Source organism: Sminthopsis crassicaudata, chromosome 5 (assembly GCF_048593235.1).
Source record: "Sminthopsis crassicaudata isolate SCR6 chromosome 5, ASM4859323v1, whole genome shotgun sequence".
Taxonomy (NCBI): domain Eukaryota; kingdom Metazoa; phylum Chordata; class Mammalia; order Dasyuromorphia; family Dasyuridae; genus Sminthopsis; species Sminthopsis crassicaudata.
In genome coordinates this window covers 268,730,437-268,755,425 of record NC_133621.1, presented here as the reverse complement: position 1 = coordinate 268,755,425, position 24,989 = coordinate 268,730,437, and the positions used below count along the sequence as shown (strand labels likewise).

At 35.1% G+C, this 24,989-nt stretch overlaps 1 long non-coding RNA gene across 3 annotated transcripts in view; it reads right to left on the bottom strand.

Moving 5' to 3' along the window:
- Nucleotides 1–18,528, bottom strand: part of LOC141544618 (uncharacterized) — a 35,645-nt gene extending 17,117 nt beyond the window's left edge. For all 3 annotated transcript variants that reach the window (XR_012482707.1, XR_012482706.1, XR_012482708.1), the window contains exons 1-4: nt 17,998–18,528; nt 17,507–17,641; nt 15,281–15,351; nt 13,643–13,736 (exon numbers count right to left, since the gene is read on the bottom strand). This is a non-coding gene — a long non-coding RNA (uncharacterized LOC141544618). The remainder of the gene's footprint in view (nt 1–13,642; nt 13,737–15,280; nt 15,352–17,506; nt 17,642–17,997) is intronic.
- Nucleotides 18,529–24,989: the final 6,461 nt, after the last annotated feature.

Below are 24,989 nucleotides of genomic sequence, written 5' to 3'. Positions count from 1 at the left end.
ATTTTTTTCATGTGTCTTTTCTCTCCAGCTCTTAGTACAATGAGCAAATAACCAAGGAAATTCGGATGAATTGTTGATGAATATCAACAAATCCTTCTTAAGTTGTGTTAAGCCTAAAGAAATAATAGATCTTAAAAGGAATTTGCAAAGAAATAATTCCTTTTTATCATTCTAACAAGAACAATTTTTCTAAGAGCAATAGACTTTACTAAAAAGAAAATAAATTTAGGCTAATTAGAAGGTCACTAAGGTGTAAAGTGCAATTGTAGTACCAGAGAAAATAATATGTCTCTCATCTACAAAACTCTGGTAATAGTATCCAGGGATTATGCTACATTTAACAGAGGTTTTATTGTGTAGGTGCTCTCTTCATGCTTCCCAAATGGCCCAACAACTGTAAGACACCAAATTTAATGACAGAAGAATAAATTTGTTTCTAGCCACTTGTCATTGGTAAAAAAAAAAAAAAAAAAAAAAAAAAAAAAAAAAAAAAAAAAAAAAAACAGATGGGGTGAGAGTAGTAATTACTAATCTGAAATACAAAATCCTAGGTCCATGTAAATAATTCTTAAGGACATTCTCTTTTCCAAAAGGTACCTTTATTTATCAGTAAAATTTACAGACAAAATGATGAGGTAAAACGGGTACCCAGGAGGGGTAGATAGAAATAGATTTGGGAAATCTCAAATCTATTTTGGGAGACCAATAGAATTAGTAAAGAAAGGAATTTCGAAGAAACCATTAAAGAAATATGCTGCAAGATACCATTGAATGGGGGGGAGGGGACACTTATACATTGTTGGTGGAATTGTGAATACATCCAGCCATTCTAGAGAATGATTTGCAACTATGCTTAAAAAGTTATCAAAGTGTGCATACCCTTTGACCCAGCAGTATTGCTACTGGGTTTGTATCCCAAAGAGATGTTAAAGAAAGGAAAGGGACCTGTATGTGCAAAAATGTTTGTGGCAGCCCTCTTTGTGGTGGCCAGAAATTGGAAACTACGTGGATGCCCCTCAAGTGGAGAATGGCTGAGTAAATGGTGGTATATGAATATTATGGAATATTATTGTTATGTCAGAAGTGACCAACAGGATGATTTCAGAAAGACCTGGAGAGAATTACATGAACTTAGGCTGAGTGAAATGAGCAGGACCAGAAAATCAACAACTATACTATATGATGATCAATTCTGATGGATGTGGCCGTCTTCAACAATGAGATGAGCCAAATCAGTTCCAATAGAGTAGTAATGAACTGAACCAGCTACACCCAGTGAAAGAACTCTGGGAAATGACTATGAACCACTACATAGAACTCTCAATCCCTCTATTTTTGTCTGGCTGCATTTTTAATTTCCTTCACAGGCTAATTGTACACTATTTCAAAGCCTGAGTCTTTTGTACAGCAAAATAACTGTTTGGATATTTAACTTATACTTTAACATATTTAACATATATTGGTCAACCTGCCATCTGGGGGAAGAGGTGGGGGGAAGGAGGGGAAAAGTTGGAACAAAAGGTTTTGCAATTGTCAATGCTGAAAAATTCCCTATGCATATATCTTGTAATAAAAAGCTATAATAAAAATATTGTACTATAAATGCTAGCTTTAGCAATAAGAGAAGAAAAATAAATTGAAGGAATTGGAGTAGGTTACAAGAAAACAAAACTGTCAATCTTTGCACATAATATCATGGTATATTTAGAGAATCCTAGAAAATCAACTCCAAAAAAATAAAAAAAAAAACCTACTAGCAACAATTATCAATTTAAGCAAATTTGCAACATATAAAATAATACCTCATAAATCATCATTTCTATACGTCACCAATAAAGCCCTGCTAGTAGCAAGAGATGGACAGTCAAATTCCACATAAAATTACAATAGCCAATATAAAATATTCAGGAGTCCATCTGCCAAAACTAAGCCAGGAACTATATGGACATAATTACAAAACACATTAGACACAAATAAATTTAGATTTAAACCATTGAAGAATATTAAGTGCTCATGTATACTCCAAGCAAATACAATAAAAATGACAATTCTACATAAATTAATCTTCTTATTCAGTGTCATGCCAATCAAAATGCCTAGAAATCATAGCGCTAGAAAAATAATAAAATGTATCTGGTAGAACAAAACATGAAGAATTTCAAAGAATTTAATGAAAATAAAATGCAAAGAAAGTTGGCCTTGCTGGATCAGATCTAAAACTATATTTGAAGCAGTGACCTTCTTAACCAACCAATATTGGATAAGAAATAGAGTAGTAGATCAGTGCAATAGGTTAGGTTCACAAAACAAAATAGTGACTAAGAATGCACTATTTGACAAAAATTGCTAGGGAAACTGGAAAATAGTATGGAAGAAACTAGCTATTGACCAATATCAAACATCCTAAAGCAAGAAAACAAATATATTCATGATTTAGACAAAAAGGGTGATATTATAAGCAAATGAGGAAAAAAAGGACTGTCAGATCGGTGAAGAAAGATAAAATTTATGGCCAAAGAAGAAATAGAGAACATAATGTGAAATGCAAAATTGATCATTTTGATTATACTAAATTAAAATTTTCTTGATTTCTAGGGGAGAGGATCAGGGAAGGGAGGGAGAAAAATTTGGAACGCAAGGTTTTTCAAGGGTGAATGTTGAAAACCATCTTTGAATGTATTTATTTATTTATTTATTTAGTATTTTCCCCAGTTACATTTAATAGTTGTTTTTTTTTTTTTTTAATTAACATTTCTTTTTAAAATTTTTGGATTCTAGGTTCTCTCCATTATTCCAAGCAGCAATTAAGAAACCACTTGTGAAGATATGCAAATAAGATAAGGCTTCATCTACTTTAGAATTGGAATAGGCCTGAAGGTCCTTGAGTACTGACTCAAGGACTAACCAAAGTTCCCTTTCTGCTTTCTTCCCATGATAACATTTTCTCCCTACTTCAATCAAATATGGCAACTATGTACTTATTGCACAAGTTCAATTTCCTGGGTAGTTCGTATGTTAAGAATGTAAGACCTTCATCCATTGAGTATGATGGTCAGTGGTGGGAAGGGTGTTTGCATTAGGGACTGTTTTATACTTGAAATAGTATATTCCAAAAGTGACTCCTCCTTTCGATTGCTTATTTGTTGAGAGGGATGCCCAATTCTCAAGAGAACATACAGTGAACTTTTGATTTGCACCTAGAGATCTTTCCAGCTATTTAGTAAATGGTGACCATCACCATTCTGAGCCACACAATTTTGGGGGCTCATCTGGGATCACATGACTTGGTGAGTAGGCAAACACTTGGGTGCTAGCAGGGCAGCACCCTGCCCTGATTTTGGCAGCCCGCCAACATCTGGCTTCTCCTTGCTCTCCAAAGTAATGTATGCCTGAAATGGGAGAGACTCAAGGCAAAGCAAAATTGAGAAACTTCACAATAAAATTCCAACCAGCTAAATGTAAGGATTGATCAGTCAAGCAATTTGCTGCCCAGCAACCCAGAGGGAAGACCCTTTTGCACCCCTTTATTCAAGTTACAGACTCTGGAGGGCTGCTCTGGACAAGATAGGATAGGCCTTCTTGGGTGACTGGAGTGAATTGGGGACAATGGGCATATTTGGGCATTTTGGAATTAAGATTCCATCCAAATTCAATGGATGTGGCCCAGTCACAGCCACCCCTTGTGGAGAAAAATTTAGAAAAATGATCAGAAAATACAGGGAAAAATAATCCTTTGGGAGATAAGCATTTGGAACAAACTGCCAAATTATAAAAGAAAGAGCAAGAAAAAGATGATAAGGTATGGTTTTGACTGGGATAACTATAATATTGGCCTATGTATGGTTCCCTTCAATACTAGGTGTGTCAAAAACTAAATTTGTTTGTTAATAGTAAAAAAATCTACTAATCCAGAAGAGGAAGTATATGCTCCCTGGGGCCAGATAATGTTGAGTAAGAATCAAAGGGAAAGAATGTATTGGAGAAGACTTTAAAAACACAGCAATGAGAACCATTATTATCTCTCCATCCTCCATACTTAGCCCCACCTCAGGAAGCCATGGCCTCCAGAATTAAACTGGAAAGAGACAACTTAATTCAATCAGTTCCTCCTGGGGACAGTGGGACAGGGGGGAGGAGGTGAAGAGAACCTGAGGCTACAGGAGGATTTCATTCAATTAACCCCACTCAGCCCCTCAAGGGGCCATTTGCTTCATTCACCCTTACATTAGGGAAGTAAGAGGGTTCTTAGAGAACTGATAATTATGAGAAATTGAAATGCCGTGCCAAAGGAACAGAACATGAAAAGGCCTTTGGAGTGATTTAAGGGACCCTTTTCCAGAGCCCAAAACACCAAGTCCTAAATTGTCTCCCTTAAGAGAAGTTCCCTTCCCTTGGTTTAGGGAGGTATAGGATATGTGAATGCTCCCCTGAGTACCACAGAAGTCAGGTCCATTAAGAAAGAAATGAGGCCCTTAATAGAAGATCCCATCTGGCTAGCAGAATAATTTTACCAAATTCTGAGTCCTAATATTTTTAATTGGGGAGAACTTATTTTGAATAAGACTCCCACCCAGAATCCTTGATATGGTGGGATCCCACCAGGAGACACTTGTTCTTAGGAGGCATTGGGGGCCATAGAGATCTTTAATGACCTGTTTGCCTGAGGAGGTTAAATTATCTAAGGAGACCCTGGTGATTTACTTGCATTCATATGGGAAAAAGGGAAACATTGTGCCGATTTGTGATCATTTCAGAAGTAGGAGTGGACTTGCTGAGGAATGAATTTATTCCCCATGGACTCAGCATATACCCCAGTAGGGACTGTTTTATACTTGAAATAGTATATTGTAGAATGGTACTAATGAATGAAGAAGACCAGACTAGGATACAGTCTGAGGTTTGAGCAGGACCTGATATACAAGGAGAGCAGAGCTTCCCACCCTGTGGTTCTGAACCAATATGCCATTCTGGGCTGTGTTCCTAGTTCTGCTAAGTGATTCGGTTTATTGGATCTAAAGGATGCATTCTGCGGCTGCCCTTTAGAGGAGAGTAGTAGAAACGTCTTTGCTTTCCAAAGGGAATATCCAGAGACTGAAAGGAAGCAGCCTCTTGCCCCAAAGTTATATTGAGTCCCTGCATTTATTTGGTGGAATCCTTGAAAATTGCATGGGAGACTTCCAACCAGTAATGGGAACTTGGGTGCTACAGTATGTCAATGATCTACTAGTAGTGGGGGATGCAAGGGAACATACCAGTAGTTGTACCATTAATCTATTAAATTTCCTGGGAGGATTGCAGTTTAGAGTATCAAAAGAGAAATTGCAGTTTGTGGAGAGGGAGGTGGAATATTTAGGGCATTTGATGAGTGATGGTAGCAAGAGATTGGACCCTTCCAGAATTGAGGGAATATTACACATACACAAATGTAAGACAAAAATAAGATCTACACAAATTTCTGGGGTTGTTTGGATATTGTCAGGTATGGATAGATTCTTATTTGGCTATCACTAAACCCTTGCATAAGGTCCTGCTGGAGGAGAGTCCAAATTCTATCATGTGGGATCAAGAGAGTGATCAGAAGTTTGAGTACTTAAAGTATTTGTTAATGTCACCGCCTGAATTGGCTCTCCTCAGCTTGGAAAAACCTTTCCACTTGTTTGTCAATGTTAAGGGAAGGGTGGCTCTGGGAGTTCCTTCTCAAATAAGAGGGGGGGCAGAGAAGACCAGTGGCTTTCCTTTCTAAAGTATTAGATCCTATGGATGGCTGACCTGTGTACAAGCAATAGCTGCTACCCCTCTTATTAGTGGAAGAGAGTAGGAAGCTCACCTTCAGATGCACTCTTATAGTAAGTGTCCCACAGCAAGTAAGGACAATACTAAATCAGAGGACTGGGATATGGCTCACAGATTCCACAGTTTTGAAATATGAGGCAATACTATTATGAAAAAATGATCTAGTAATTACCCAAGATCATAATCTTAATCCTGCCTCCTTTATGTTCCCTGGAACAGAACCATCCCCTGGAGAGGAACATTGTTGCTTAAAGTTAATTGATTTTCAAACAAAAGTAAGAGAGGATTTTCAAGAATCGCCAATCCCTGGGTGAGTGAATTGGTTTGTAGATGGCTTTTCTAGGATGGTAGATGGAATAAGAAACAATGGATTTGCTATTGTGGATGGAGAGAAAGATTTTGAGATAATAAAGGATTTGGACTTTAATTCCTGACTGCATTTGGGGTGATTATTACACTGAACTGAAATGACGGCTGCCTCTAGAAGCCCCCCAAGAAATCTGCTGTCAGAGAAGATTACATTTTTTAGAGAAGAATATTATACTCTGGCTGGACAACTGGTGCAGCGCAACCTCTTTTGTTGAAAGACTAGCAAGACTGCTCAACACCAGATCCTGAAAGGGGGATGACCTCTGGCTTTCAGACCATTTCAGATCATTCCAAAACATACAGGTGGATGTCACTTGGGCTGCCACCAGTGGAGCTTCCTCGAATATTTGCTGGTCATAGTGGACCATCTGACGTCACGGGTGGAGGCATTCCTTCAGCCCGAACAACTGTCTCAACTGTAAATAAGGTCTTACTCGAACAAATTATTCTCCGATATATAATAGTGGAGACGATAGACTTAGATCAGGGAACACATTTTTTGGGCCAAGTATTGCAGAATCTGATTAGGGACTTAGAAATTACTTAGGATGTCCACACCCCTTGGCCTCCTCCCTCTTCTGGGAAAGTAGAAAGGATGAATCAAGAAATAAAACAGCAACTGACTAAATTATCTTTAGAGACCTTGGACTAAATTGCCTTCTCCTCACTCTGGTCACAATTATAACCAAGCCAGGTAGAGATATTGAGCTTTCACCTTATGAATTATTGTACGGTCATCCTTGCCAGGCTTATCATATGGGAGACTGGGACCCTCTTTTAGAGATAAAGGATTTGTTTCTTAAGAGAGATGCTAAATCATTGGTATAACATTTACAAGAACTACAATGAAAAAGTTAATAGCTCAGATTCCTCCTCTAGGTTTCCCTGTTCATGGAACTCAGGTGTGAGGTTGGGTGAAGGATGAAAAGTTGACTCCATGCTGGGACGGACCCTACCAGGTGATACTGACCTCAGACACTGCAATTCTGACCCAGGAACGAGGCTAGACACACCACACCAGAACAAAAGGACTTGTGGCACCACCTTTATTGGAGTGGACAGTTGAAGATAAGGGAGGCCTGAGATTACATTTGAGGAAGGGCCCTCTACTGAATGGGAACACAGTCTCTGAACCCAGTGCATTGTAATTGTCTATATATCACTCTTCTTATTACTTTTAAAATTTGCTTTGGGCCTTTTTGCCTGTTTGTTTGCAGATATATTTTCCCTTAGGAATTTCCCCTTAGCCTCACAGTAAACTCACCTACCTCTTAATTGGGCAGGGATCTGTTATATTGGATTAATAAGGTCATTTTTTTTTCTTTCTTCCTGAACAAGCAGACAAATATTTAGAAATTCAGTTGTATGATGGTTTGAGAAGAGAGAAATGGAGTTTAGATACCTCCATTATCCAGACTGGTGATGCAAATGGTTGGGATGACACCTAACCCCCAGAAAGAATAGTTAGAATATGGGCCAGCCACCTGGGTTCAAGATGAAAATTGGAGATATAGAAGCCCAAAATATATGTAGAACAGGATAATTAGACTTCAAGCAGTTGCAGAGATTATGTTTTGGCTGACCCAGCTATTCACCCAAAGAGGCCATTTTACAGCATAGACTTGTAGGCTGAAGAAAGGGGGGTTTGTGAGAAACTAAATTTATCAACATGTTGTATAAGGAACATTGGAAAACTTGCTCCTATTTCTGTATAGACCTGGACCTCACCTTTCAATACTTCCTGGTGGTCCTGGGTTGGGGGGAAGCTGGTGGGTGGAAGTAGCTTCTTTGGTTTGGCCTTATAGCACTTAATGGTGCTATATTATTCCCTACCTGCATACCTTGTTTGATCTGATTGGTAACTGGAATAGTCCAAAACTCATTACCCAGAATGATCAGATTGGAAGGGAAAGTTGAAGGGTCTGTTAGATTGATGGAGTTCAAAGAACAAGGGTTCCCACCCTTGGGCCAGTGGCCCAAGACCACCAACAGGAGCCAGAAGGGGATTAGATAGGGAATGTGAAATTATGTTACAAAATTTGAAGAGATTTCAGTGTACAAATAAGAGGGGGAACTGAACAAGATGAGGTGAAATCTCTTAAGACAGTTGTGAAAATAGAGTAAAGAAGCTGCATGTGCTTCAGAGTTGGAATGGGCCTGAAGGTCCTTGAGCATTAACTCAAGGGCACACCTAAATTCCCTTTCTGCTATCCTCCCATGACATCATTTTCTCTCTACTTTGACCAAATATGGGCAACTATGTACTTATTGGCCAAGTTCAATTTCTCGGGTAGTTTCCTCAATTAGAATGTAAGATCCTCAGCCAATGAGAATGGTGGTCAATGTTTGTGTTAGGAACGATTTAAAGTATAAAACCTTTCCCAAAAGGTGTCTCTTCTTTTTGATTGCTTGCTTGTCAAGAAGGACACCTACTTCTCGTGAGAAGGTAAAATAAACTTTTCCTTTGCTCCTAGAGATCTCTCCAGCTTTTTAATCAATGGTGACCACTCACCATCCTGAGCCACACATAAATATCATCCTATCTTGTAGTAATGTAAACAGGTTAAATCCTTAATTAAGTCCCTTGGGCTATGACTTTCTTGATTACTTCCTTATGCTTCTCCACAGTCCTCTAAATTTTCTATTCACCTCATCCTGTTTCATTGGATGACCATCTTTTCCTCTGAAGAATTATATACAAGTTTTGTTGACAACGTGATTCTTGGTTGCATTATACTTGAATTGCTTCTGGATTCTTGAAATATTTTCTCCTTGATCTGGGAATTTCAGAATTTGACTAAGACATTCTTTGGAGTTTTATTTTAGGATCTCTTTCAGGAGGTGGTCAGTGGATCCTTTCATTTTCTATTTTAACCTCTGCTTCTAGAATACCAAAAAAGATTTCCTTCATTAATTTCTTGAAAATTGAAGTATAGGCATTTTTTTTCCTGACTATTTCTTTCAGGGAGTCCAATAACTTTTAAATCATCTCTCCTGAATCTATTTTCCAGGTCAGTTGTTTTTACAGTGAGATATTTCACATTTTTATTCTATTTTAAATTTTTTTTTGCTTTTTTATAATTTTCCTCAATGAATTTTTGTTAATCCTTTCCTTAATGGCTAATTAGGCATTCTTCTCCTCATTAGTTTTTTTGGTATTTCCTTTTGCATCTCTAATCAATTCTTTTCCTAATTTGTCCTTTATTTTCTTAGTTGATTTTCAAAGTCCCTTTTAAGTTCTTTCATGGCCTGAGCCCAATTCCTATTTTTCTTAGTGGCTTTGGATGTAGGAGCTTCGACTTTGTTACCGTCTTTGTGTGTTCTGATAAACCTAGTCACATAATTATATTCAAAAGTCAGAATTTTTTTTCTGCTTTTTTTTTTTTTTAAATATTACTTCCATGCAGACTGTTCTTCAAAGTAACTGCTGATGCTGGAAGCCCGTCCCCCTGACCTTTACTCAGCTGCTGTGGCTTTCAGGTATCTAGGTGATGAGCTTTTGCTACATGACGGTATTTAGACATGTGGCCCAACAGTTTCTCATTTGAAGATTACAGTAAATGATTCTATTTGTAATTTCTAACCAAAAAAAACTGTACATTACAAACATATTAACATATAAATAATGAGAGGCTTCCTGCTTGAAGCCTCCACAGTAGTCTGTGCTTGAGAATACCACTGGAAGGGAAGCTTTGTCCCCCTTATAGAAAGCCCTGAAGTGGCTTGGTCTATACAGTGGCTGTTGTATGCAAGCATCATTGGATTCTTCAGTGCTTCCGGCTTCAATAACCAGTCTGTTGTTACTGTGCAAAAACAAGAGTCCACAGATGCCCATGGGAACAGGAATCTGACTGCTGAGATGTCACTGATCAGTCATTGCTCTGGCTCAAGCTCTTGCCGGAAGGTTCGTTTCTTCTCCCAACAGTGGTTCTTGTCAGCAGGCCGGTCCTTTTGCTGGCACTGGGAACCACAGTAGCTGGCTACCTGACACCGGCCACAGATGTTGAATTCATGTAACTGCTTTTCAATCAGAGTGCATGGGGTATAATGACATTCATAGTATGTGCAGGAATTCTCTTCTTCTTCTACCACATCTCCAACGAGTAACATTCAAGACAGGGAATTGTTCTTCAATAGGATCAGTGGGAAGCTGCTGAATTGCCAGCCAGTACAAGCTCTGCTCCCTTTGTTTACTAGAGATTTCTTCTGCTTTAGGTCTTCCCGGCCACTTGGCCGAGCCCCACGATGCCCAGCTTGAAGTCGGTAGTGGCCAGGCCTCCCCCTTGTAGCAGCCACCACCCGCGATGCCTCCCTCCCTCCTTCCCTCAGGCTGGGGCCGAGTCCGAGGCTAAGGCCCTGGCGGCCTCCACCACCACCGCTGCCGCCGCCGCCGCCACCGCCGCCGCCACCATCACAGCCTCTTCCCACCTGCCTGCCGGGCCTGCCACACACCGCCCTTGTCTGCTCATTTTCTTAGCCTATTGCTGGACTTTTTAAAAGTAGGACTCTGTTTCCAGTGTGGAAGGTGCATTGTCCCAAGCTTCAGGGCTTCATGCAGCTGCTTTCAGAAATCCTTCTAGAAGTCTGAATTTTGTTCATCACTCTTTTCTGCCCTCAAACTATTAGATGTATCCCTGCCACACAGTAGTTGTAAAATCTAGTGTGCTTTCTAGAGTGGGGACTCAGCTTGATCAGGACTTCCCTGGGACTTTACTCCAGACCCCCACCCCGTAATCACCGACTATCACCATTGACCAGGAATCCTCCCTGGTGTACCTGCCGGAGAGCTTCAGAAGCCTGCAGTGCTGCTGCTGATTCAGAGGTCCCACCTTGCTGATGCTGGGATTTGGACTGGAACTGGGACCTGACCTGCACTGGGATTGCACGCTGAGTTCTGGTTCCACAGATCATTTTTGCTGACTTTCTAAGTCCTCCTTGGGCTGTCTGGGCTGAGACGTCTGGAAACAGCTAATACTGCCACTGGTTTAGAGATCAGGCCATCTGGGCTGGAGCTTGATCCAGAGCTGCACGTGTGTCCTGACCTGGTGTGTTCTGTGCCAGGACTCCGACCCTGGTATTACAGACCTTTGCTATTGAGGTTCTAAGCAGTCTTCAGCAGAAAAATGTTCTACTCCCTTTTGGGGGGGGGGTGTTCTCATCCTCTAAAATTTGTCTAGAGTCATTGTTTAAAGGAATTTGGAGCAGTCTGGGGGAGAGGTTGGTAAATCCCTGCCTTTGTTCCACTATCTTGGCTCTGTCTTTTGTATATATTTTGTAAATAAAAAGCTATCATTAAAAAAAGAAAAAAAAGTAAAAATGTTTTTGTACAAACACAGCCAATGCAGCCAAGACTAGGAAGCAGCAGAAAGCTGGGAAGCAATATTTCCATCCAGTGTTTCTGAGAAAGGCTTCATTTCTAAAATATATAGAAATTAACTCAAATTTATAAGAACACAGACCATCACCCAATAGACAAATGATCAAAGGATTATGAACAATTTTCAGATGAATAAATAAAAGCCATTCCTAAGCATATTAAAAATTACTATACATCACTATTGATCAGAGAAATGCGAACTAAGACAATGCTGATGTATTACTTTACACTTCTGAGATTGATTAAGATGACAGGAAAAGTTGATACACAATGAAGAGGATGTGGGAAAACTGGGATAATAACGCATTACTCATGATGTTGCAAAATGATCAGACCATTCTTTAGAGCGATTTGGAACTATGCACAAAGAATTATCAAATTCCGAATTCCCTTTTATCCAGCAGTATCTCTGCTGGGATCTATAGCCCAAAAAGGGCATAAAAGAAGAAAAAGCTCACCCTTGTGCAAAATATTTGGTAGAAGCCCTTTTTTGTAGTGGGAAGAAAGTATAAATTGAGGAGATGCCCATCAGTTAGGGAATGGAACTGGTTGATTTTAGAAATGCCTGGCCAAATTTGCATGAACAGATGCTGACTAAAGCAAGCGGAACTAAGACAAAATAGTACACAGTAACAAGATTTTGTAATGATCAATTGTGATGACCTTGGCTCTTTTCATCAGTGAGGTGATTCAAGACAATTCCAATAGAATTGTGATGGAAAGTGACCTATACATCCAGAAAGAAAACTGTGGACACCGAATGTGGATCAAAGCATATTATTTTCACCTTTTTTTGGTTGTTGTTTTTTGTTGTGGTTGTTGTTTCTCATTATTTTCCTATTTTCATTCAACTTTTCTTGTTTAACGTGAAGAATATAGAAATATGTTTGGAAGAATTGCACGTGTTTAACTTACATTGCATTACTTGATATATTGGAGGAGGGGAGGGAGAACAATTTGTGATACAAGGATTTGTAAAGGTGAAAATGATGAAATCTATATTTACATGTATTTAGAAAACTAAAATGCTATTTAAAAAAAATATGGAACTGGACTTCTCTCGACTTAGAACTGTAGACTTTGGAGCAAAAAGGGAACCTAGTGTTAGGTTTTATATGTGAGGAAATTGAGTACTGAAGACAAAAAGGCATTTGTCAAAAGTCATATTGACTGCAAGGGACTTAGCCAAGACTCAAATTCTTAATACTGTGGTAATAGTATCATAGAATTTTAGAATTAAATTTCAGCCCTTTATGAGTTCACTGTATGAAAAAAAGAACACCAAATATAATTTTCTTCATGACTATGGAAAATAATTTGCCACTTCATAATTAGAAAGGGCTTTTATGTAAGGAAAAGAAGCCTAATAATAGTAGCTTGTGAATTATCAAGAAATGGTTACACTTTCTAGGTCTTCTATGAAAGCTTAAATAGAAAAGATGGGAGAAGACAAACTAATCCCAAAAAGTAAAACCCACCTCTTGCAAATTAATGTTAGGTCACAGACATATCTATATCTATATCTATATCTCTATATCTATATCTCTATATCTATATCTATATCTATATCTATATCTATATCTATCTATCTATATATATTCTAATTTACCCTTACATGTGGCTCTAAAGAGTTGCCATTTTTGAGCATTTAGAATATTTTAATTTGATATATTTTAATTAGTTTAAATATATGCTCAATTAAAAAACAAACCTCATTTATTAATAATTTAGATTTCATTTAGTAAAAAATTCAAATTATTACAACTTCATGTCAAAACTTCAGCCAAAGGCTTTAGGGTAATAAGAATTGAACTATAACCATGATTAACAGTAGATATTTCCTTTTTTAATTCTTTCCATAACATGCACACTTTTTTGTAACTTCATTATGACTTTTTAATCTGATGTGATATTATTAATTTTATATAGAAAATAGTTCACCTCTTCCTTAACATAATGATTAACACTACCGGCACCCGAAATGAATATGAATTACATTAATAATTGGATTTTTTACAATTAAAATTCTTATCATGTTCTACCATTTAAAGAAAAGTTGTTTTGTTTTTTAATGAAGAAAACTAAATCCTAGAGCTGACTTACTAAAGGAGAACACAAAGTATTTTCCTGAATTTTTTCACTTTAGCCCGTTTGCTGTTTTACAGATTCTTCAAATGTGGCCCGTTTCATTTTAAGCCTGTAAAAATAAATATATTGTCAACACTTCAAAGCTTCTTAGAACTTTTTATAGTTAATTTAATTTAACAATTTCTTATAAGATTCAGCACCTCAATTGCAAACCTGAAAGATAGGTTTAAAGGAGAAAAGTTTTAAAAATGCCTCTAAATCCAGAGATTTCATTTGATTCGAATGAAAACAACATGCACAGCTGGAAATGAATGCAGGATATTGAGAGTCAATATAATGTAATTGAAGAAAGGGAGGAACACAGAAAGTCTTATGTAAAAGGCAATGCTTTTTTTGGGTAAGCTTTGATAGGAGTTAGAGATTACAAGAGGTGGAGGTAAATTCCATATTATAGAATATGCAAAGGCACAGACATCAAAGACATCAAAGAATTTGAAATTGAAGAAACTCATATTTGCATATAAATGTTCCTGTCTTTATATACATTGACATTTTTAGACAAATATATCTATCTATTATAAGACACTCTGATACATAGATGACCATGATCTAAAATCACTGTGATTAGGAGTTGTGATTTCCTTGGTGTAGGAAGATACTGTCCACCTATTGAAACCTGCAAGCTCATGTCTTCCAATGTTTCCTGCCAGCATTGAAAAGGTTCAGACTGTGACTGAGGGTCACAGTCAGTATATGTCATCATTAAGATTTGAATTCTCCCCATTAAACTCAGTTCTCTTATCATTGTTTCTGGACATCAAAAAGCCAGTCAATTTTCTTTTTCTTTAATAAAACCTGTGTTTTGATAATTTTTCAAAAATACTTTTTAAAATGTATAATTATAAGCTACACTAACACTTGGATAATAAAAAAAACATTCTATAATGCTTGGGGGAAAATGTTGAAAAGGTACAGTTAATCAAGATGTTTTTTGAAGGGACAGTTTTTTGGAGAGTAAGTATAATAAGACATGAACTTTTTATTGGAATAGGGAATTCTTCATGAGGAAACTCCTAGCAGCATGTATCTGTGGCAGCTCTTCAATATACATTTTTAGAAAACTTTATGTGGAACAAAATGACTGGTTCAGAATAAACATCAAGTAACAAGTCAGATGTACAAACTGAACACAAATTTCCATGATTTGGAGACAGGCTGTCTATACGATGGATTACACTGCTTCTAGCGTAGTTCTAGAGGGGGTAAAATAATTTTCTAGCAGTACTTTATATGGCTTATCCTTTGAAACTCTGCTGATGAAACTGACAATATGAAAACCAATAATTTTTGGAATATGCCATTCAATCTACTTCCCTATAGCTCCATTTCTCATCCCTGAAACTTTGAGGACCAAAGTATCCCTCCTTTTGTGGGAGATAAATTCTACTTAAAGTCCACTTTTGACATTGACATTCCCAATATTGAATACAATTCATTGATTCATCTAAAAATAAATTATATGTAAACAGATTATTCCTCTTACCCATTGGAAAAAAGTAGTTAAAAAAAACTGCATTGTTATGTCATGAATTCATTTTGATTTACACTAAATCTAATCACAGCATTAAATAAAAAAATGCTTTTAACTCTTACATTTGTGCATAATCTTCAAATTCCTTAAAATACTGCCGTTTCTTCTGATTCCCTTCTTGAGATTCTTGCAGCTATAAAAATTCCAAACAATATATTTCCAATTTTTAACTTTAAAAATCAAATCAGAATGTGATCCTTAACTAATTGATGGATTAATTAGTGATGCCTGTACATTAGACATTTTTAATTTGACATTTTTACTTGTCCATCAAGTAGTATTCCATTGCATTGACAAAAACTATGCATTGTAATCTTTCAAATGGCACTATATTCAATTCACTTTCATTTTACATGGGCTCACACCCCATATTACATATGTAAAATCATGTATGATTTCAGTACAGGACACTTCATCAGTGTTTATCACAACCATCCAGAACTAGAAACTCTAAAAGAGTTACCACAAGTAAATAGTCTTAAGAAAATTTCATAGGGTCTTCTGGCTAGTAAATCGCAGAGAATTCATTGAACTTGATTTTCCTAATTCCAAACCAACACACTACATCAAAGATGTCTTGTGTAAAATAATCAAGATTAAGCTTGTTCATTATAAAGCTACATCATGAAATTCATACTCTAATGGACAAATACATGTTTTCAAGAAAAAGCAGTCTTTGGAAAAGTAACGTTCTGATGTAGGTTACTGACAAATTATATTCATGCAATTATCTAAAATACATGTTATAAAGTTTAGATATTTGGCAATTGCTCTTCTAACAGAGCTGCTAACTCAGAAATTTTGAAGTGGGTATGTTTTCATGTTGAGAAGAAGAGAACTAGATTACGAATCATCTAATCTTTTCTCCAACCATAGTGATCTTTCTCTCTCTCTCCCTCCTTTTCTCCCTCCCCTCCTCTCTTGCTCTGTCTCCTTGGCTCTCTCTTGCTCTCTTAAACAAATGCTTATATTGCTCATGTGGTGCTGGCTTCTACTATAATTTGTATTATAAATGCACTTTCCCTATTATGCATTGGCTTCCCAGTGAGGGTGCAAATTCTCAAGAGACAAGAGAGACAAGAGAGTATGGCTTTCCTATATTCTTGATAACCTAGTCGGAACTTGTCATAGTATAAGTCACAGAACTGACATTCATTACTTAATGGACTAATTGTTGAACAAAGAAGAAACAGAACTTTCACCCAATTCTCATGTAGCTTAGTTACTCTCCTAATTAGGGAAAGAAGAAAGGGAAGAAATGGTGCCAGTTTGCCTTGAATGCCACTTAACTGAGCTAATTCATATGGACAAAGATTGATTGCTTCTTTGCTATTCCTTACAAAGTTCATTCCACACCACACTTCAATCTACAAAAGCTTTTTTGAAAGGCAGTATTTTAATCAGTGTGGGTTAAAAGGCATGGGAGGAAAATGAGAATGAGTGATAAAGGAAACGAAATGATTTGGGAAATAAAATTTATTCCATTTCCAATATTGATTTCTGAAAACTAGAAATGTTTCCTAAGCTTAGCAATATGGAAGAATAAGTTTTGAAAAGACTAAAACTAGTAATAATATATTACTTCATAAAAGTCATTATTAAAAGTTAAACAGGTAACAGAACAGTTGTTGTTGTTGTTGTTGTTTTTTTTTTCCCACATTAGGAGGTGATTGTCCAATATGACAAACAATGATTACTTTTAGAGATAACTAAAACTATTGACTTTTGTGTTTCTGGAGCAGAGAAACAAGCATTCCTTAAGTGCTAAGAACTGTGTTAAGAGCTTTACAAATTAGTTTTTCATTTGTTTCTTAAAGTAGCTCTGGGAGGTAGGTGCTATTATTATCTTTATTTTATAATTGAAGGAGCTGAGTAAAATTACTTGACTTCCCCTGGATAACCCCAATAGTGTCTGAGGCCACATTCGAACCAAGAACTTTCTAACTCCAGATATAAAATTCTATTCATATTTCCACCAAGCAGCTTATGCTGAATATATATTTGGTTACACAAAGTATGATATACCTGATTTATTCATTATTATTACTTACCAAAAAAAAAATCCAATCCTTTTGTAAGGATTGATAAACAATATTATGAGTGAAAATATTTATCCCAATAGACAAATGTTATAAATAGCTACAAATTGTAGATGTTCCAGTACTTGTCCATATAAAGGGCAGGCACAGTTATCAGAAAATACATCATAATATTGGTTTAAAAAAAGTGTTATGATGAAAACACTTTGCATTAATCAATGACAAATTACTGAATTTTTAAACACGTACCTTCCTTTTGCTTTCATCTAATTTCTTCTATAGTTGCTTCTGTCTTAAAATCTCTTCATAAATCATGGATTTTGAAGTCATGAATAGTTCTTTTTGGAAATCCACAAGGTTTTGTTGAAGTTTTCTTATTGCATCCTGATTAAAAATATGAATGTATAATTTCTACCGCTGATTTCAGTATTAGATTACATGAAATAAATATAACTTTATTGATATTATTTTAATTTTTGTTAATTGATTTGATATGTTGATTGATATTAATTGATATGAATATTTTTACATTATGTTAATTGCATGAACATATTCAGGGTTATCATAGATTTAGAACTAGTAAAATTCTTAAAGACTATTTAATGCAAGCACCTCATTTTGCAGTTGAGGAAAATGAGATCCAAAGAGATTAAATCAGTTAAATCATAAAAGTAGTCACTGAGAAAAGGATCAGAACTTAGTTCTTAAGACTACAAAGTTCTTTTGATTGTACCACATACCTTCTATTCAGCGTGGAGAAAATGCTTGTTTCTCTTTCTTCATCATGAAACATTGTTTTAAATCAGATTTTCCCAGGCCATCTTCTAGAGAATTATAACACCTCCAAAGCCACATAAGGAATAAAGCTTTTTTATGTGCAATTTTACATGGAAGGTAGCGGGTGGGGGAGGATAGAATAGATACATTTTTAGAACTGATAGAAACATTTGCGGTTTTTATCTTCTATTTTTCAGAAAAAGTCTGTATAAAAATGACGCTTTTTCTTTCCTCTCATAGCTTACCCTGGAGAATGATCATTATGCACTTATGCTTGTCAAGCCTTCTAAAATTACTTGAAGGGATTGATCTGATTTGAAGAAAGCAAAAAAGGGGGTGGGGAGCAGACTGGAGGGGTTGCCAGCTACTATTCATATCTTCAACTGTCCTTGCCAAGTTTTTAAAGCAGTTCCTTTTTATGCAAGCAGATGAATTATACTCCTGGTTGTAGTCAAAGGGCAGAAAGTGGAGGAAACTATAGAAAATGTGGTAGCTCTTCCATATATCTATATCTATATCTATATCTATATCTATATCTATATCTATATGTCTCTATATATACATATATATATGTATACATAGTATGTATGCATGTATATATATATATATATATATATATATATATATATATATATATATATATATATATATACTTATACAATATGGTGAAAGGTCATTGGTAAAAGGAAATAATTTCATTTCATTCTCTAACCCAGCAGAAAGACCAAAGACACCCATACATACATAAATGTACATATACAAACAAACTACAAACGTATGTGTATTAATATACATACTTTATTAAAAATCCTGTGCATTATCAATATAAAGAAAATTATTGCATATGTGACTAATAGTAAATGAGGCTAAAAATAAAAGAAATTAAAACATTATATATCATTGTATAAGATTAATTATTTTGTAAAAGAAAAAATTCAACCAATATCTAGCAACCTTTTGAAAGGAAACAGGCTAAAAGAAACCAATGTAAAATTATGTAAAGAAAATTGGCAAAATTGAATTATTATCCAAAATGCCACAATATACCATTGTGAAATGAATAGACTCAAACATATGATTATGAATACTAAAAATAAAATCTAATTTTTTTTACTGAAATTGTTAACAGTCTTTCCACTCAGTGTATAAAAGCATCATAGATAACAAAAACTGGTAGTAGATTGTAAAAAGCTATGTATTTTCAATAAATGAAGGGTGGTAATCTCCAAAACTACAATTCTGGACATTATGCAAGAAGTATTAGTGAAAATATACTGACATAAATGAAAAAAAAGATGTAGTAGGGAAGCAAAAGCACATGTTGAAAGAGGGATTTTATTATCACATACCAAAAGTTATTCTTAATGCATAATCACAATATCTTTGAACAAAACTATTTTAAACAAAAATGGTTAATCTTTATAATTTCATTAAAATATGATCAACTGTTTAATATTTCTAAAATCAATTCACAGTAGTCTGAATTAAAACTAGTCAGAATGAGCAACATGTTTTAATGGTTATGAAAAGGGTATCTATCTAATGCCCTACAGTATGGATGACTACTTGGAATTGTTACATTACTACTAGCATATTTTTTAAGCATTAACTTGTTCCAGTATTTCTAACAATTTATTCCATTGCAACATTAAATGGAATACTGGGCAAATTATTAGAACTACAAATGTATCAGTATTTACTTACTCCATTTATATTCATTAATCAATACTATGCATTTAAAATTTCATGGGCTAGCTAGACAATATTTTTAATCAAAAAATCAAAATCAAAAATCTAAAAAATGGATATTGGGTTGATTTTGATCATGAATGGTTCCTCATTCTTTTTGCATGTCTGAGTTTTTACACAAAAAATGACTAATATTAGAAACCTGCTGAAAATACAAATAACTAATTTATCTTGATCAAAATAACATTGAACTTCATTTTAAAATGTTAAATGCTTGTGAAACCATATTATTTAAAGTCCCACCACTCTTTTTGTCTTCTCCTTTTCAAGTTTTTGTAGTTTATTTCTTAAATGGATATTTTCATCAACTAGTCTTCATTTTGTTCTTCTATCACATCTAGTTTTCCAGTGTCAGTATTGAGGGTCATAAAGCTATTCTTCTGGAGCATCAGGACACAATTTGATGCTCCTACTTTGAAGACCCCTTTGTTTTGGGCATCTTTAAATCGTTTTGGAAGGAACTTATTTTCCCTCTGCATGTGGGTTGATCCTTCTGTTATGGACTCTTCTCTGAGAAATGATCTGTTCAATTTTTCATTTTCTGTATGAATTTGGTCTTCATATTTCTTTATTTTTATCTTTCACCTGGTTTAATTTTCTCTGTGTAATTTCTAACATTAATGTCTTTTCTCTGAGGGAATGACATAGTTGGTATCTCTCATTTTCATCTTTAGAAATATGAATTAACAGCTAGTCCTTTAAAGGAAGGAACTCATCTTGTAGTTGCTGAAGATTTAGTTTTGGTGTTGGATGTTCCTGATCACGTATAGCAGAACTTACACAGGAAGGATGATCCATTTTTGTCTGTAGTCTTTCTCTATTTTGTTTTTCACCTTCCAATCTAGAGTTCAATATTGCATATTGAAAAAAATTATAAGTAATTGTCTTATGTGTCTTGAAAGATTATTAAAAATGGATGAAACTTTAAAATAGTTGAAAGGAAATGTTACAGTGAAGTTTGTGAGGGAAATTTGAATTCTAATTTTCAGGATTCTTTTTTAAAATTTAATATTTTTCCTATTGTATTTTAAATAAGTTTTTATTTTCAAAATACATGCAAAGATAGTCTACTTACCCTTACTTACCCTTGCAAAACCTTGTTTCTGAAAATTTTTCTCCCTTCATTCTCCCCACCCTTTCCCCTAGACAGCAAGTTAACCAATATATATTAAACATGTGCAGTTATTCTGTACATATTTCCATTTATATCATGCTCCATAAGAAAAATCAGATCAAAAAGGGAAAAAAATGGGAAGGAAAAAAATCAAGCAAACAACAACAGAAAAGGTAATACTATGTTGACAACTACATTCAGTCCCCACAGTTCTCCTTTTTGCTACAGATGGCTCTCTCCATCACAAGTCTACTAGAATTGATCTGAATCACTTCATATTGTTGAAAAGATCCAAATATATTAAGATCCTTTTGAATCTTTTAAGATATCCATCAGTATTTTAAGTCTTATACTAGTCAAAGGGTCTGCTTACAGTCTGTTTTTACCACTATTTTAATGTTTGAAGATGCAGACTGCATGTTAAATGAAGGCATCTAAACCCCCGAGTCAAGAATTCTGCCTATGCTATTCTTACTGAAGAAAAGAATTTTCTGGAATGGGAAACAGAATTGGAAATGATTTTCAGGAAAAATTAAGGAGATCAACTTGGATTAGAGACATGTTATGTTGTTCCTATTTTTCTTATAATTTTCAGTATTTCCCAACCCTTCATGATTGAGGTATTGAAGACAATGTCTTCATAAAGTTTAACGATAAATGAGAAAATAATTATAATGAACAAACAAGGAATATAACTTGTTGGATTAGAATCATATAGAATGATTGTCTTACTGAAAATATAAAGGACAGGGTCTATTGTGAGGGAGAAATCAATCTCAAATACTCCCATAGGAAAGTCAAAAGAGATTCTGCATGCTGACTTATGCTATTATTGTATATAATAGAACTCCCAGTAAGTCAACCATTATTAGAAAACTAGCATTCATTTAATGTTTCCTATGTACCAAGTACTGTGAGAAGCACTGGGGATATAAACAGAGTCAAAAATACCAATCCCTGCCCTCCAGGTGCTTATGGTCTATATGAGTAAAACAACAATTAAATAAAGGATATGAAAGCAAGTTACATATCAAATATCTTGGAGATAATATCAGAAAAGAAGGCACTTAATTACTAAAGGGACTGAAAATTGACAGTCAAATTTCAGAAAAACCAGGATAGAGTTACATGAAGTGATACATACTTAAGTGAGCAGAATGAGCACATTGTACTTCAATATTGGCTGATGATCCTCTATCAATAACTTAGCTCTTTTCAGCAACACAATGATCTAAAATAATATCAAAAGACCCAGGAGAAGAAATGTTATCTACATCCAGAGAAACAACTGATGGGAGCCTGAATGCAGGTCAAAGTATACTATTTTCATGTTTTTTTGTTTATTGTTTTTTTTTTTTTTGTTTTTTTGTTTTTTTTTGTTTTGTTTTGTTTTGTTTTGTTTTGTTTTTTGGTTTTGGTTTTGTTTTTTTTCCCATTTAGGTTGTTTCTTTTATGATGCCATGATTAATATAGAAATATGATTTACATGATAACATCTATATAATCTATATTAAATTGTTTATAGTTTTAGGAAGGAGGAAAGAGAAGGAGGAAGAGAGAAAATTTAGAAATCAAAATGTTTTAAAAATCAATGTTAAAACAAGTCTTTACATACCATCGGGGAAAAAAGAAAAAAGAATGAAAAAAGAAAGAAAAAACAAAAGCAGGTAGGCCAGTTTAGTTGGATCTCTGAGTTAGGGAGAGCAGTAAAGTGTGAGAAAACTTAAAAAATAGGAAGGGATCAAGGTATAAAAGCTTTTAAGTGCCAAAAAAAAGAAGTTTATATTTACTCCTGGAGGTGATAAGCAACCAATACTACTAAAGGAGGAGGAGAAAAGACATGGCAAGATTTATGCTTGAAGAAAATCACTTTGGTAGCTTTGAAGAATCGATTAGTGTGTGGAAGGCTTCATTCAGAGAAAGAAAGAGGAAGTATATAATAAAATAAGCAAGAAGCAATGAATGCCTGCATTATACTGATGATTGTAATTCAATAGAAACGGACCATTATGAGAGATGCTAGAAAGGCAGAAAATTTGTCATTATAAAAAGAAGGAGTTAAGGATGTTCTTAAGGTTGGAATCCTGGGTGAATCAGAAGAAGGTGCTCTCACTGATAATAGATATATTTAGAAGAGGGAGGGCTTAGGAAGAAAGATATTTCTATTAAGGGCAACATCCCATTTGAGATTTCCAAAAAGAAAAAAAAATTGCGAAGTATAGAAGGAGCTCAAGAGAGAAACTAGGGCTGAGTGTATATAATTGTGGAAATCATCCCTCCATAAGGGTGCTAAGGGAACTCATGAGGAGCCGATGAGACCATCAAGAGAAACACTACCATTTCCGAGGTTGTAAGCTCCATTACAGCTCAGGCCATGTTATATTCTTCTCTTATCTGCTCTAAAGTTTCACAAATTGTTTTGTATATAACAGGGGACTAGGACATTTACTGAGGAATTTGAATAAGCAGATATTTATGGCATATCAGAAATAGAAACTACCTTTCTAACCTTATTATACATTACTGCCCTCTTTGCAGTCTACAACCCAGTCAGTGTCCTTCTTGTGGTTCTATACAGGACAACACAGAACTCCATTTCCCAAAGCCACACCCTTGTGCAGGGTGTCTTCTCAGCCTGGAGTACACTGCTGCTTTCCTAACCTCCCTCTCCATTAGAATTTCTTTTAAAACTCTTGTTTAGTTACCTTCTTTACTTGAAGTTGCTGCTATTACTTTCCCCTGAAAATCATGCCCTCCTTCCTGCTCCAAATTTTGTGACTTTGTGTTTACATTTATATTTATATGCCATATTCTTGGATTGAATGTGAACTTCCTGATGGCACTTCAGTTTTGCTTTTCACCCTCAGTGCCCACAACAGAGCTTGGTACACACAAGGCACCTGATAAATATATGTTGATTAAAGACAATCTGTGCTTCAGAAAATAAGATGATGAAATAAAAATGGGCACCTACCGGAAATTGTTCCAAACAGGAAGATGGACCACATGCCACTGAATAAAAAAGATTAATTATAGGGTTCATTATACTATTATGTTAAAGATTTTTCATTTTTCATTTCCTAACCTCAATTTTTCTTGATTTTACATTAAATTTTGTAATACAATGCTTCATTGTAAGAGAAATGCTTTCAAGTCTTTACTTAAACTTATGAGTACCATACCTGCCTGCATAGAGTTCTCTATCACATTCTACTTTGTAATGCCTTAATTGGGATTTAGTTTTACTTCTTTCTGAGAATTTTTCCTGGATTGCACTAATGATCTTTTCTATACGCTTAACTTTTTTTTGTTGTGTCCATTGCGATTTTTAAAGCGTTACTGACGATTCGTACATAAAAACTTCTTCCTGATATTCACCAAGGTAAACTGAATCTGCATAAAGAAAAATACAAGTAAATAAACATAGTAGGATTTTAAATTCTGCAGGACAACAGCAATATATTTAGAATTCAGATCCTTTGCCACTGATAAAATAGTCTCCACATATGAATCTTAAGATTATACCAAAATATTATTTTGTCAGTAGATTTAAAGTGAATTTAAAATAACTTATTATGCATTATTGTTGATTGCTAAAGAGAATCTCGAAGTTGCACATTTATTAAGAACATTTTGGAGATTATTAATATTTTGGTCACTTAGAGAAAGATTCTACAATTTTACTTATCATGTCAATTGCTTCTATGCTTTTCTATTATCAACCAAGGAAAATTCATAGATCTTATGCTGGCATTCAAAATGTATAATGCACATTAAATAATATAGCACATATAGAATTGAAATACAACTTCCCCAAACTTATTCTACAAACTTTTATTGATTGAGAAAATGAATCTCCAAAATTAAGTGATTTGTCTATACGCACAAAGCTACTCCTTGTACACTTTTAATAATTTACCTTTTCATATTTATTTCTTTTTGTTATATATTGTCCAGTAAAATTGGACTTTTCACTGTCATTTTTCTGCCTCTTTGCTCACAATTTCCATGTAAGAAATCTTTACTCCAATCCCCTAGACTCCTATGACTTACGGAATTCCTACATATCTTTTAAAATTTTACAAAACAAAT